Source organism: Carcharhinus amblyrhynchos, chromosome 1 (assembly GCF_965287045.1).
Source record: "Carcharhinus amblyrhynchos chromosome 1, sCarAmb.v2.hapA, whole genome shotgun sequence".
NCBI classification, from domain to species: domain Eukaryota; kingdom Metazoa; phylum Chordata; class Chondrichthyes; order Carcharhiniformes; family Carcharhinidae; genus Carcharhinus; species Carcharhinus amblyrhynchos.
The window spans coordinates 168,016,538-168,032,785 of NC_137324.1; the positions used below are offsets into that span (position 1 = coordinate 168,016,538).

Below are 16,248 nucleotides of genomic sequence, written 5' to 3' on the forward strand. Positions count from 1 at the left end.
GGGGTCCACCAGTTCCCACATCATACAGAAACCACACATCACATGCCCCTCCATTATTCACTGTAGTAGTTTTGAAAAAAATTTTTTTGTTTTTCAAACGAACTCACCTGGCCTTTTTTCCTTTTTGATATTAAGCCCTAGTAGCTCACTCTGCTTCCCACTCACTTCGCTGCCCGCTCAGACGCTGCCCGCTGTCTACACCAGGCCTCCTTTTAAACCTGGCGCTGATTTAAAGCTGATGGCCCACAACTGCCTGCTAACCACTCCCTCAGAATTCTTAAAGCAGTAAATACAATAAATAAATGCTTTAAACAGTTCTACAAAGAACAAAGTGCTTTAAACTTATTTTAAACAGGTTTTTAACAGGTAAAATCTTAGCTCACTCTCTGCTCCTTCACTCGTCTGCTCCAGCAAACAATGGAAGGCTTCACCGAATGTTTAAGCTGATCAGTTGTTACCTAGTATCAAAAGCGAACTCATAGAAGCAGCATTTGGCTTACGGCCAAGGATGTTTCTTGCATTCCTTCGTACTGTTTCAGAACACACTTTTGTAATGGGCGGCACTGTTGCAGCAAATGATTCTCCCCCTTCAGTTCTTCGCAACACATATCACCAAGGAACTCGCATCACATCTGAGACAGAAGTCCAGTTTTATAATCATTTTGGAGGAATTTTACAGCCCCCTAGCTGATGTATTTGCAGGCCGGGGTGTTGGGGGAGGGGTGGGGGTTTGCTGTGGGGAGAGGGGAGGTAGAGGAGTGGTTAGTTGACATGTAAAGCCACCGCTTTCCTGTCCCTGCATCTGCCACCCCTCATCTCCTCCCCCACCCCCCACCCCCACCAAAAAAAGCTGTTCCCCCTAATATGGTGAAATGATGATTTTTTTAAATTTATTCATTGGTGGGACATGGGCGTCGCTGGCTGGCCAACATTTATTGCCCATCCCTAGGTGAAAAGCAGTTTTCAAAACGCCCGAGATACTGTAAATGCTAAGAGATTTACAGTGGCTTTTAAAATGCTATTTACAGTTTATTTACTGGGGCTATTTACAGTATTATCCGCTAGGTTATTTACAGCTTTATTCGCAGGGTTATTTACAGTTTTATTCAGCGGACTATTTGCAGTTTATTTATGGTGCCATTTAGAGCTCTATTTATCGCCCAGATCTAAATTGCTAAGCTCTTCTGGTCAGCAAAGGTTATCGGGCTGTTGAAGGATAGCGTTTGCGGAAGCAGGGTTGAAATTAAAACCAAGGAAGTTAAATATAAATTAAAGCCTACCTGAATCTGGCCTACCTGAACTCTTGTAGCAATAGAGAAGATGGTTGAATTTATGTATCATACCACAGCAGTATCTATGAGGTGATGTATCCCTCTCATTATTCAGCTGGCCATAACATGTTTTCACGGATGAAAGAGACTGTGGGAAGTCAGTGCTGAGTGGGTGCAGTGTAGTTTGGGTAATAATGTTCCATGATTGATTGATTGATTCTGGTAGCTGCCTCATCATTAATCGGATATTGTCAAGAGTTCATGTGACTGGGCGGCACAGTGGTTAGCACTGCCGTCTCACAGCGCCAGAGATCTGGGTCCAATTCCAGCCTGTCTGTGTGGAGTTTGTACATTCGCCCCGTGTCGGCGTGGGTTTTCTCTGGGTGCTCTGATTTCCCTCAGAAGCTCAAAGGTGTGCAGGTTAGGTTGATTGGCCATGCTAAATTGCCCCTTAGTGTCAGGGGGATTAACAAGGTAAATACATGGGGTTATGGGAATTCAGCCTGGGTGGGATTGTGGTCAGTGCAGACTCGATGGGCTGAATGGCCGCCTGCTGCACTGTAGGGATTTTATGATGACTCACCTCCACAACTGCGGAGCCCAGGATCTGAAACCTGGTGATGTGTGTCAGACTGTCCATGGTCACTCTTTCTTTGACTGTGGCTGTTGCCCATATGCAGGCTGTGGATGCTGGTGAATAACGCCAGGATTAGCTCCTCCATCAAGCATCCCAATGCCCTCCTGCAGGTGCTCCCTTTTCCAAAGCTATTGACGCTATCATTGCTACTATTAGACTGGTCAAAGGTAGCAGAGTCATTATGGTAGCATGTTTTAACATTGGCTGGGCTCCATGCCATCTGTCTAGAAGGATGAACAAATCATTTAACAGAATCGTAATGATTCAATGGAAAAATAAATTTTCCATTCTTGTGGCGTCTTTTACAACCATATTTACCCTAAAGTCCATTACAATCAATTAAATACCTTTTGATGTGTATTCACTGTTGTAATGTTGGGAAGGTCACAATTCCTGCAAACAGCAATGTGATAATGACCATATGACCTATTTTAGTTTGATTGAAGGATAGGTAATGGGCAGGACTGGAAGAATCTCCCCTGCTCATACTCGAATTGGACTGGGCCCATCTGAGAGGAAGCAGGTGCCTCACTTCAGCATCTCACCTGAAAGACTGAACCTCTGACTGTGCTATAGTCCCTTGGTTCTGCACCAAAACATCAGCCTGGGTCTTGGAGTGTGACTTGAGCTCACAACTTTCCAGACGAGGGACAAGAGTGCTATCCACTGAGTTGAGGTTGATATCTTTGAATAATCAAATGCCATAATTTAAGTAACTTCATTGGCTTGCGTTTATATCATTCTCCTACGAATGCTGGTCAGTAATACTCTATACTGGTGGATTCACAATGAGCTTTTACAGTGTTTGCTTAAAGCAATCGTATCAAGTTTATTAACCACAGAGGTTATTGAGTTTTACGTTGGAGAATGTGACAAAAGGAAGTTACTAAGCAAATAAGAATAAAGAAATGACTAAAATATTGTTAATGGATTCAGTGCTGCTATTTTAGCAGATTTTAACAAAGAACATAGAACACTACAGCACAAACAGGCCCTTCGGCCCACGAGTTGCGCCGATCACATCAACTCCTATCTATAACCCCCAATCCCATAAAACCCCATATACTCATCCAGAAGTCTTATAAAAGACCCCAGCGAGTTCGCCTCCACCACCACTGACGGCAGCCGATTCCACTCACTCACCACCCTCTGAGTGAAAAACTTACCCCTAACATCACTTCTGTACTTTCCTCCCCGCACCTTAAACCTGTGTCCTCTCGTAGCGACCATTTCAACCCGGGGAAATAGCCTCTGAGAATCCAAATAGTGATTTAATTTTAGTGACTTAATTTGTGAAGCCAGTTTTGAAGAATAACCAAACTGAGTAAAATGCAGTAATTTATAAGGTCCCAGGCACACTGTGTTTTTCTTTATATGACTGATATATAATATCCACCTCTTCACTCACTGCTGTACTTTGGCTGCAGTATGTGCACTGCAGCACCTTACCAAGGATACTTCAATATTATTTCCCTCATTGCAACCACTTTTAGAACAGGACAAGAGCAGCAATATTGGGGGGGGGTGGAGCCATGTTGGGGTGGGGGTGGGGTGGGGGTGGAGCCATGTTGGGGTGGGGGGGGTGGTGGAGCCATGTTGGGTTGGGGTGGGGGGGGGGGGGGGGGGGGGGGCGGGGGACCATGTTGGGGTGGGGGGGGGGCGGGGGCGGGAGACCATGTTGGGGACGGGGTGGGGGGGGGGGGATCATGTTGGGGACGGGGGGGGGACACACCATGTTGGGGGCAGCACGGTGGCACAGTGATTAGCACTGCTGCCTCACAGCCCCAGGGACCTGGGTCACAGTCTGTTTGGAGTTTGCACGTACTCCCCATCTCTGCATGGGTTTCCTCCGGGTGCTCCGGTTTCCTCCCACAGTCCAAAGATGTGCGGATTAGGTGCATCAGCTGTGCTAAATTGCCCTTTAGTGTCCTGGGATGAATCGGTTAGCGGGTTAAGTATATGGGGTAATGGGGATAGGGCCTCGTTGGGATTGTTGTCGGTGCAGACTTGTTGGGCCAAATGGCGCCTTCTGCACTGTAGGGTTTCTATGAATACTAACAATTTCTATGAATACCATCACCTCAGCTCCCTTCCCAAGTCACACACCATCCTGTCTGTAGCTGCTCCTTCATCGCCACAATGCCAAGAAGCTCCAATTCTTTCTCCAACACCAGTCACTAAAGAGGTTCAAGAAGGCAGGTCACCAGCAGCTTCTCAGTGTAACCAAGACTGGGCAATAATTGCTGACCCTGTCACGGACACCTAATGTCCAGGGACAAATTACATTTGTTTTCTGTCTGTAAATACAAGGAATATACTTTTAATGATACATTACAGATCCCTATAACAATACATATTGTAAGAGGACAAACTACAATGTCACTGTGAATAAATACAGTGCTTAGAGTCACAGAATCCTCAATGAATCATCAAATCCCTATGTGCAGAAGGAGGCCATTTGACCCATCAAGCCTGCACCGACAACAATCCCATCCAGGCCCTATTCCCATACCCACACATATTTACCCTGCTAATCCCCCTGACACTAAGCAGCAATTTAGCATGGCCAATCCACCTAATCCGCACATCTTCAGACTGTGGGAGGAAACCAGAGCACCTGGAGGACACCCATGCAGACATGGGAAGAACGTGCAAACTCTGCACAGACAGCGACTTGAGGCTGGAATTGAACTCGGGTCCCTGGCGCTGTGAGGCATCAGTGCTAAGCACTGTGACGCCCCACAAAGAGTGTTTTAATATATTATGAATAAATGGTGATCCGTGGTAGAGATCTTTTACAATGCTGCTGTGATTGTTGAGCATGGGCCTCTGTCTCTCTAACGCTATCACAATGTCTGTATCTTATGACAATGTGTTTGGATATCTCTGCTTCTCTCTCTCTATCACACAATAAGTGCTGTGCTGTGGCATTGTGCCTTTATGAGTCTGCTTGCTCTGTGTGTTTCTGTTTATCTATCTGAAATCCATCTCCCTTGGTGCTTTTATGTCCAGTTGATTTCTTTTTGCTCACATTCTTCCCACCCAGGATCTGATTTTTTTACCCTTAACTTATTGATGTGTCATAGTGAACTGTTGACTTTGGTTATCCACGCATGGGACGTGAGCACTACTAGGCCAGAATTCATTGCCCATCCCCAGTTCCGTGGAGAAGCTGAGCTGCCTTCCTCAACTACTGCAGTCCCCTGTATTGTTGGAGCCCCCGGATTGCACGTTAGGAAGGGAATTCCAGGATTTTGACCCCAGTGACAGTGAAGGAATGGAAATATAGTTCCAAGTCTGGTGCTTTGTTCATTGTTGGGAAACTTGCTGGTAGTTTTCACAATTATGTTGTCCTCATCCTTCCAGGTGGTAGTGGTCATGGGATTTGAGACTGCTGTCAAAGGAGCCTTGGTGAATTGCTGCAGTGTTAAGTAGGCGTATTGTGCATTGATGGTTTGAGGGAGTGAATGTTGAAGGTGGTGGATGGGATGCCAATCAAGTAGATTGCTTTGTCCTGGATGGTGTATTGTTTCTTGAGTGTGGGTATGTGGAGACTATTCCATCACTCTCCTGACTTGAGCCTTGTAGATGGTGGACAGGCTTTGGCAAGTCAGAAGGTGAGATACACACTCCAGAATTCCCAGCCTCTGACCTGCTCCCGGTAATAATTCACGATTCCAATTGATTCACAGTGATCATGGCCTACCCCTTCAAGAATATTAAAGTAAGAGCCATGGCTACAGATAGTAGCACTAGGGTGTAGCTTCAAGGCCCATGGTAGAGACATGAGCACAAGAGTAGAGGGTGACAGTCCTGTGCAGTACTGAGGGACAACTGCACCGTCAGAGGTGCCGACTTTCAGGTACGACATTAAATGAGGCCCCATCTGCCCTCTTCCCACTCTAGAAATGCACGAAGCAGAGGAAGCACATACTTTGGTCAGCTTTCCGAAGCTAAGTTTTTGCCTGCAACAGGTCGCTAGCCTGAAGCCAGAGACCACAGGTTGAGGGAAGCCACTCTGCAACAAGCATGGCTGACCAGTGCTGCCCGCCAGTGGTGCGGATGGCCAGTGTGGTTGGGAGTGGTGCCAACAGATACCAGCCTTCAGACGATTCAACTCACGTGATATAGGACGTAGGAGCAGAGCCTCGGGACATCAATGCAGGAGTTCCTCAGGGGACTGCCTTAGGCCCAACCATCTTCGGCTGTTTCATTAAAGACCCTCCCTCCATCATAAGGTCAGAAATGGGGACGAGTAATGGTTATATTGACAAAAACAGTGAACGTTAATTGGAAATTAAATTAGGGTCAGGATTTGTTGAGGAGCTGGCCGGTTGGAGTGGACAGCAGTGCCACCTGCTGTTGAAAAGCAGTAGGAAATGCAACGTGATCAAGTCACACAAACAGGTATTCCCAATGTCTCTGAAGATGGGATAGAGTTGGGATACGGATGTAACGTGCAGCAGTATGTCTGAACAGACCCAAGGGAACACAGATACCTCTCTGGCTAATTTTCAACTGTTTTTGATGACCTCAGTGACATTTTTTTGCAATGGTGGGTTTCCAAAATGTTATCAGTTAGTTACCGAGCCAAAACTCAAAAAGAGAAAGACCAGGCAGAAAGTGCTGTAAAAAAAAACACCAGCAATGGTTTCCTTCTTGTTTTTTTTTTGTCTTAACAACAGGCCACGGCTTTAAGGTTAGCCAGCGTTCTGCAACTGCTGGCTTTCTGCTGAAATAGAAATGATTTTAGGAAGCAGTTATTTTGAGAAGCAGATTACAGCAAATGCTTTGAGAGCTGTCAGGAATATAGTGAAAAGTTTAATACCATTTAGACAGCACGGAAGGGATTGAGGAACAGGGTAATGGGGAGGGGTGGGGAATGCAGGGAGTGAACATTCATAAGGAGACCGGAATGAAGACAAAGAGAGGGAAGCTGAGAGAGCAAAAGACATCATTCGGAAATGAGTCAAGTGGGGATTTTAAATTTTAAAAAATCACAAAAATAGCAGCACTGTCTGTCAGGAAAGAGAAAATACAGATATTCTGACATCAGGAACAAAAGAGGGAGAACTGAAAGATCAGAGTCATAAAATAGAGAGAAAGACGGTGGAATGTTTGGGAAGACTTGGCAGCAGGGTGGCACAGTGGTTGGCACTGCTGCCTCACAGCGCCAGGGACCTGGCTTTGATTCCTGGCCTGGGTCGCTGTCTGTGTGGAGTCTGCACGTCCTGCCCATGTCTGCGTGGGTTTCCTCCAGGTGCTCCGGTTTCCTCCCGTAGTCCAAAGATGTGTGGGTTCGGTGCAAGAACAGCTTCTTCCCCGCTGCCGTCAGACTTTTGAATGAACCAAACTCACATTAAGTTGATCTTTCTCTACGTCCTAGCTATGACTGTAACACTACATTCTGCACTCTCTCCTTTCCTTCTCTATGAACGGTATGCTTTGTCTGTATAGTGTGCAAGAAACAACACCTTTTTACTGTACACCAATACATGTGACAATAACAAATCAAATCAAGTCTAAATTCTCCCTCAGTATACCCAAACAGGTGCTGGAGTGTGACGACTAAAGGATTTTCACAGTGACTTCATTGCAGTGTTAATGTCAGCCTACTTGTGACACCAGTAAATAAAGATTCATAAACTGGAGGAAGAAAACAGTGGAGTGTTTGGGGAAATAAATGAAGATGGGGTGGGGAGTGTGCAGAAAGTAAGTGTTCAACCGTAAATGAAGACAGAAAATCCTGCAGATGCTCAGGGTTATGGCAGCATCTGTGGAGAGTGAGAAACAGAGCCGGGGGTTGGGGGGGGGGAGCAGAATTTTACTGCCCCTCCCACTGATGGGGTATTCTGCTCCCGCTGAAATCAGTGGAGTTTTGAATGGTTTGCCGCATCCCTCCCCCTTTCCCGCCCCCACTGCAGCAGGACTGTAAAATCCCCACCAGGGTTAGCGTTCCGTATCTGTGACCTTCCATCAGAACTGGGGAATGTTTAAAAAGTGGGACAAAAAAACAAAGAAGATTACAGCACAGGAACCGTAGAACATTACAGCTCAGAAACAGGCCTTTTGGCCCTTCTTGTCTGTGCCGAACCATTTTTTTGCCTAGTCCCACTGACCTGCACTTGAACCAAATCCCTCCACACCCCTCTCATCCAAGTACCTGTCCAAGTTTTTCTTAAATGTTAAAAGTGAGCCTGCATTTACCACTTCATCCGGCAGCTCATTCCACACTCCCACCACTCTCTCTGTGTGAAGAATCCGCCCCCCCCCCCCCAACAATATTCCCTTTAAACTTTTCTCTCTTTACCCTTAACCCATGTCCTCTAGTTTTCTTCTCTCCTAGCCTCAGTGGAAAAAGCCTGCTTGCATTCACCCTATCTATACCCATCAGAATTTTATGCACCTCTATCAAATCTCCCCTCATTCTTCTTCACTCCAGGGAATAAAGTCAACCTTTCTCTCTAACTCAGTTTCTCAAGTCCCGGCAGCATCCTTGTAAACCTTCTCTGCACTCTTTCAACCTTATTAATGTCCTTCCTGTAGTTAGGTGACCAAAACTGCACACAACTGCACTTTGGCCCTCCGAGCCTGCACCGACCATGGTGCCAGACTGAACTAAAACCCCCTACTGTTCCGGGGACCATATCCCTCTATTCCCATCCTATTCATGCATTTGTCAAGACGCACCTTAAAAGTCACTATTATTTCCGCTTCCACTACCTCCCCCGGCAACGGGTTCCAGGCACCCACCACCCTCTGCGTGTAAAACTTGTCTCGTACATCTATTTTTATTTTTTGTCACAGTTCCACCCACGCCTTGCTCAAAACCTGTTGAATCCAGAATGTCTCCCCATGTCTGACGAAAGGTCACGGACCCGTTTCTCTCTCCGCAGAGGCTGTCATAACCTGCTGAGAGTATTTCCGGCGTTTTCTGTTTTTATTCCGCATTTCTGGAATCTGCAGTGTTCTGCTTGGTGGTAGGTGTTCAACCCAGTCAGACAAAATAAAAATGAGAAGTGGGGAAAGCTTTGCTTTCCTTTCAAGTACATCCTGAGTGAAAACACTTTTTTCCTCACGTTCCTTCCACTCCTTTTGCCCATTATTTTGAATCTGTGCCCACTAGTTTTTGATGCCATCTCGAGAGGGAACTGTTTATCACTACTTTACCCTGTCCTCGCCCCTCAGGATCTTGAATACTTCTGCCAAGTTTCCTCCCAGCCTCTTATCTCCAAACGAGCTTCCTGAGAGGGTGCAGGCAGCACGTTCGATGGAGATTGAATTGTTATCCGAAAAGACTGAGTGAGCCAGGTTCTGACGACGAGGCAGTGGAGTGGGATGAGGTAGAGCTCTCTCAGAGAGCTGGTGCTGACTCAATGGGCCAAATGGCCTCCTGCTGTACTTTAAAGATTCTGTAATGTGATTCAGTCACTTAGAGAATGCGCTGGGTGGCGTATGTATCAGAGGTATTTGGAATGGGATCTCGTTTCGGAGGCTGATATTATGCTTTTTTCTTTCCACAACCGTGCTCCCGCATACAACTGATGGTGTTCTTATTGGGGGCGGAGGAGAGAAGGGAAAGGGGAGGGGGTTGGGGTCTGTCACCCCAAACCGAGGCCCTTCTGTCACCCCACTCCGACCTTGTGCCTCTGCCAGCTATGCGTTGCACAGTCTGGAAACATTGGAACTGTTAACTGAATGTGCAGCAAGGTGAAAGCAGGAGAGGGAGACTGGGTAAATTTATAACTGTTTTGGTTGGCACTCCAGTGTGACCTCCCCGTGAATCAGTGTTTCTCTGCCCGCTCTTCAGTTTTTGGTTGTTGTTTTCAATGCGGAAGTTAATACCAAAATAAATTCCAAGTTTCCTCATATGCGCCTCTCTTCCACTTTTTGTGCTTGACACCGTCTAGAACCTGGAAGTCGATGCCTGCAAGCTTCCCCCGTCACAAAGAAAGAACTTGAATTTCAACAGGGAGTTCCATGGCCTGTTATGCCTGTTTGACGTGTAATCCTTGTTGTAATATAAGAAAGGTGGCAGCCAGTCTGCTCCCACAGCGTGACAGGGACTAGACCCACAGGTTTTTAGTTGTAATGCTTGAGGAATGAATACTGGTCGAGGTGCCCCTGCTCTTCTTTTAACAGTGACACAGGATCTTTCATATCTAACCAAGCGGGCAGGTGGGGCCTGGTTTAAGGCCTCAATTGAAAGGCAGCACCTCCAACAGCGCGGCACCCCCTCAGGTTTCCATGGTGGCACAGCGGTTGGCTCTGCTGCCCCACAGCGCTGGGGACCCGAGTTCAATTCCCAGCTTGGGTCACTGTCTATGTGGAGTCTGCACATTTTCCTCGTGTCTGCGTGGGTTTCCTCCGGGTGCTCCGGTTTCCTCCCACAGTCCAAAGATGTGCGGGTTAGGTTGATTAGCCACGCTAAATTGACCCTAGTTTTGGGGGGATAAGCAGGGTAAATATATGGGGTTACGGGGGATAGGATGGGATTGTGTCGGTGCAGGCTCAATGGGCCGAATGGCCTCCTTCTGTACTATAGGAATTCTATTCTATGATTTGACACTGAAAAAAGGAGCTAATTTTGCTTTTGGAATCATACAATCATAGAATGAGGCATTCGGAACAGGCCATTCAGCCCACGGTGTCTGTGCTGACCCTTTGAAAGAGTTATTCAGTTAACCCCATTCACTTGTTTCTCCCTGTAGCCCTGCAAAAATGTTACCCTTTAAATAATGATCCAATTCCATTTTGAGAATAATGTTGAATCTGCTTCCACCACTCTGTCAAGCAGTCTATTTGATGTTCGATCGATCAAAGCTGAATGGCGGAAATGACCATTTAAAGTTATTATATTCCAACGAGGACTCGTTGCAGGCAGGAAAGTTTCTGATGTTGGCATTAATATTCCACTTTTCTGACTTTTTGGTGGCCAGGCAGTTGGCAAAGCTTGGGCGGCATGGTGGCACAACGGTTAGCACTGCTGCCTCGCAGCGTCAGAGACCCGGGTTCAATTCTGACCTCGGGTGACCATCTGTGTGGAGTTTGCACATTCTCCCCGTGTCTGCGTGGGTTTCCTCCGGGTGCTCCGGTTTCCTCCCACGCTTCAAAGATGTGCAGGTTTGGTGGGTTGGCCATGCTAAATTTCCTCTTAGTGTCCAAAAATGTGCAGGTTAGGGGGATTAGCAGGGTAAATATGGGTGTTACGGGGATAGGGCCTGAGTAAGATGCTCTGACGGAGAGTCAGTGCAGATGCAATGGGCCGAATGGCCTCTTTTGCACAGTAGGGATCCTGTGATTCTAGTTTATGCTTGGTTGTCTTGAAATTGGAAAGTCAGTGCCCAATAACTGGGCAGGTCTCATTCAATTGTAACTGAATTAAGATTGTGAATGGTGAAGGAGATAAGAGTATCACAGACTCTGCGACCTTTGATCAGGTCTCTCCTCCCCCCCCAACCCCTCCTGTCACCTGACTGCTGACAGCACATTCGGCTGTTCTATCTCCGGGGCAGTTCACCAGAGAAGGGAATTGAATTGGTAGCTGGCTGTTTGTCTCCATTTCCAATGCTCTCCAGTCACGCTCCTACTCGTGGATGCAGAACTGAAGAAGCACATTCTGCTGCCCACCTCAACCCATCCCGGTCAACCTACTGCACTCACAAGCGACCTGTGGCCCAGGTGTGTTCACCCCTGCTTTGCTTGTCGATCCACGTTCACTTCAGCGTCCAGTGCTAACATCTTGTTTTGGAAGGAAGGGAAGGACAATTTCGCTTTGAGGGCTTGGAGATGGTGAGCATACCTCACTCAAAATGTTCCTTCTGTTTTCACTCCCGTTGTCTCTCCACACCAGGCGAGAATATGGCCAGGGTGGGGTGGAAAGGTAGGGTGCGATGGTCGTTATATCTGGGGAGAGGGGGAAGGGAGGGAGCAGGGGGACTCCACCAATTGTAATGATGATGCATTGGATGATGAAACAGCTGCCTGGGAAACAGAGGCGTTGCCCTGAATGGGGAGACGGACATTTTCCCGGATAATGGAGAAGTCCCAAGTTTCCTTGTGTGGCCCTGGAGGAGTTGGCTGAGTATATAACACACTCTCACCTTGGAGTCAGTAGGTTGTGGGTTCAGGTCTCACTTCAGAAAGTTGCGCACGGCGTAATCCAGGCTGAGGGGATGCTGCGCTCTCAAAGGTGCCACCTTTTGGATGACTTTTTTTTAAGTGGGATCTGTCTGCCCCCCCCCTCAGATGAATGTAAACAATCCCATGACAGTATTTCAAAGGGAAAAGGGGAATTTGACCCAATGTTTACCCCTTAGGCAACATTACTAAAAAACTGATCGTTGATCATGGCACAGTGGTCAGCACTGCTGCCTCACAGCACCAGAGACCCGGGTTCGATTCCCGGCTTGGCTCACCATCTGTGTGGAATTTTTGTGTTCTCCCCGTGTCAGTGTGGGTTTCCTCCCACAGTTTGAAAGACGTGCTGGTTAGGTGCATTGACCCGAACAGGTGTCAGAGTGTGGTGACAGGGGAATTTCACAATAACTTCACTGTGGTGTTAATGTAAGCCTTAATTGTGACTAATAAATAAGCTTTACTTTTACTGTTTGCGGAATCTTGCTGTGCACTCTGTTCTGTCATTTATTGGGTTGGAAAGGGCTTTGGGCCATGCTATGATTGTGAAAGGCATGATGTGGATGAAAAGTTGTCCTTTATTAACTTGCAAAAATACTAATTAAAGTATGCCAAAGAATAGTGTCTCTGATCATGATGTATTATACCTCTTGGTCACCCTTGAACCCCCTGCAATCTTTGACACGGTTGCTGCATACCCTTCCTCCACTGACAATCCCCTCACTGTTGCTTGGCTACATGATCACCTGACTCAAGCCAGATCCAAAAATGGCTTCTCTTCTCACCTGTTGTTGGCCTTCATAGTGGGAGGAGTTTAGGGATAGGAATGTTTTGCTGCCATTTTGGGTGAGAGGTGACCTGAGAAGTGTATAAGATGTTGAGAGGTACAGATCGGATGGATTCTCAGAGGCTTTTTCCAGGGTCTGGAATGGTTGCTACGAGAAGACACAGGCTTAAGGTGCTGGGGAGTAGGTACAGAGGAGATGTCAGGGGTAAGTTTTTTTCACTCAGAGGGTGGTGGCTGAGTGGAATCGGCTGCCGTCGGTGGTGGAGGAGGCAAATTCGATAGGGTCTTTCAAGAGACTTCTGGATGAGTACGTGGAACTTAATAGAATTGAGGGTTATAGGTAAGCCTAGTAGGTATGGATATCATCGCAACTTGTGGGCCGAAGGGCCTGTTTGTGCTGTAGTTTTTCTATGTTCTGTGTTCTTAATTGTATAGGGTGAGTCCACACCTGGAGTACTGAGTGCAGTTTTGACGTCCTTGTCTGAGGAACGATGTCCTGGCTATAGATGGAGTGCCGCAAAGTTTTATCAAGCTGGTTCCTGGGATGGCAGGCCTGTCGTGTGAGGAGAGAGTAAATCGGTTAGGATTATATTCGCTGGAGTTTAGAAGAGTCAGAGAAACGTGTAAAATTCTAACGGGTAGATTCAGAAAGAATCTTCTTGATGGTGGGGGTGTCCAGAACTCAGGGTCATAGTTAAAAGCTAAGGGAAAACCTTTTAGGACTGAGGTGAGGAGAAATTTCTTCACCCAGAGAATGGTGAAACTGTGGAACGTGCTACCAGAGAAAATAGTTGAGACCAAAATGGTGTGATTTCAAGAAGGAAATTAGCTATAGCCCTTGAGGCTAAAGGGATCAAGGGATACGGGGGGAAAGGTGGGATCAGGATACTGAATCTGATGATCAGCCATGATCGTAGTGAATGGTGGAGCAGGTTCGAAGGGCCGAATGGCCTACTCCTGCTTCTATTTCCTACATATGCTACTTTGTAAAGAGTTACCTAATTCCTTCTTGAATGCCTCAACTGAATCTCCACCAGACCCTTACCACTTGCTGTGTGAAAATGTTCTTTCGTGATCTCATTGGTTACTAGTTGTGTATAAGTGGGCTGCACAGTAATGTTAAAAGCAGAACCACAGGGATGATACTTGAACTGAGCGGAGGGGGAAATGTTCAGCGAACTAGGGCTCTTTTCTCTAGAAGACTGAAGGCAGCAATTGTTGATGAAAAGGTTTGATAGGTTAGGTGTCAAAAAAAAAGTTTCCACTTGTGGGGAACTCCAAAATCAGAGTTAATGGGTATAAGATAGTCACTAATGAGTTCAGGAGAAACTCCTTGTTGCAGAGAGTTCTTTTAGTGATTAAACAATTTTTTTTTAATTCATTCATGGGACACGGATGTCATTGGCTGGCCAGCATTTATTGCCCTTACAGGGTAGTTGAGAGTCAACCACATTGCTGTGGCTCTGGAGTCACATGTAGGCCAGACCGGATAAGGACAGCAGATTTCCTTCCCTAAAAGACATTAGTGAATCAGATGGGTTTTTCCAACAATGGTTTCATGGTCATCAGTAGATTCTTAATTCCAGGTATTTTTATTGAATTCAAATTCCATCATCTGCCGTGGTGGGATTTGAACCCAGGTCCCCAGAACATTAGCTGAGTTTCTGGATTAATAATCCAACGATAGTATCACCATGCCATTGCCTCCCTGCTTGATGTGATATAAAAGCTGCTTGGCTGACTCCAAGTCACGCAGGGAGACGTAAATGTAGTTGTGGAGAACACTGGGTTACAAGGTTGTAAAATGGATAGTATTGCAGTAGATAAGGAGGATGTGCTAGATATTCTTGAGGGTTTGAAAATAGATAGGTCCCCTGGGCCGGATGGGATTTACCCTAGGATTCTCTGGGAGGCAAGAGAGGTGATTGCAGAGCCTCTGGCTCTGATCTTCAGGTCGTTGTTGGTCACAGGTATAGTACCGGAAGACTGGAGGATAGCGAATGTTGTCCCATTGTTTAAGAAGGGGAATAGAGACTTCCCCGGGAATTATAGACCGGTGAGTCTTTCTTCTGTTGTGGGCAAAGTATTAGAAAAAATTATTAGGGATAGGATTTATAGTTATTTAGAGAGTAATGAATTGATTGGAGATAGTCAGCGCGGTTTTGTGAAGGGTAGGTCGTGCCTTACTAACCTTATTGAGTTTTTTGAAGAAGTGACCAAAGAGGTGGATGGGGGTAAGGCAGTTGACGTGGTATATATGGACTTTAGTAAGGTGTTTGATAAGGTTCACCATGGAAGGCTTCTGCAGAAAATGCAGATGTATGGGATTGAGGGTGATTTAGTTAATTGGATCAGGAATTGGCTAGCTGATAGAAGACAGAGGGTGGTGGTTGATGGAAAGTATTCGTCATGGAGTTCGGTTACAAGTGGTGTGCCTCAGGGATCTGTTTTGGGGCCACTGATCTTTGTAATTTTTATAAATGATCTGGATGAGGGTATAGAAGGATGGATTAGTAAATTTGCTGATGACACCAAAGTCGGAGGAGTGGTAGGTAGTGAAGAGGGGTATCATAGTTTACAGAGAGACTTGGACAAGTTGCAGAGCTGGGCCGAGAGGTGGCAGATGGAGTTTAATGCGGAAAAGTGTGAGGTAATTCACTTTGGTAGGAATAACAGATGTGTAGAGTATAGGGCTAACGGTAGGACTCTGAATAGTGTTGATGAACAGAGGGATCTAGGTGTATATATGCATAGATCCCTGAAAGTTGGAAATCAAGTCGATAAGGTTGTTAGGAAGGCATATGGTGTCTTGGCGTTTATTGGTAGGGGGATTGAATTTAGGAGCGGCAACATCATGTTGCAACTGTACAAAACTCTGGTGCGGCTGCACTTGGAGTATTGTGTACAGTTCTGGTCCCCACATTATAGGAAGGATGTGGAGGCATTGGAGAGGGTGCAGAGGAGGTTTACCAGGCTGTTGCCTGGTATGGAGGGAAGGTCCTATGAGGAGAGACTGAGGGATTTAAGGTTGTTTTCGTTAGAAGGCGGCTAAAAGGAGACCTTATTGAAACATACAAGATGCTTAGAAGTTTAGATAGGGTGGACAGTGATAGCCTTTTTCCTCGGATGGAGAAAGCTAGTACGAGGGGACATAGCTTTAAATTCAGGGGTGGTAGTTATAGGATGGATGTCAGAGGTAGGTTCTTTACCCAGAGGGTGGTGGGGGAATGGAATGCCCTGCCTGCTGCAGTTGTAGATGCGCCTAGTTTGGGGGCATTTAAGAAGTCCGTGGATAGGTTTATGGATGGAAAGGGATTGGTTTAGGTTAGAGGGTCATTGCTTTTTTTCTTAATTGGTCGGTGCAACATCGTGGGCCGAAGGGCCTGTTCTGCGCTGTTATGTTCTATGTTCTGTGT

General features: G+C 46.5%; 1 protein-coding gene across 4 annotated transcripts in view; it reads left to right on the top strand.

The window, feature by feature from the left end:
* Positions 1-16,248, top strand: part of psd3l (pleckstrin and Sec7 domain containing 3, like) — a 334,929-nt gene that overhangs the window by 89,196 nt on the left and 229,485 nt on the right. The window lies entirely within an intron of this gene.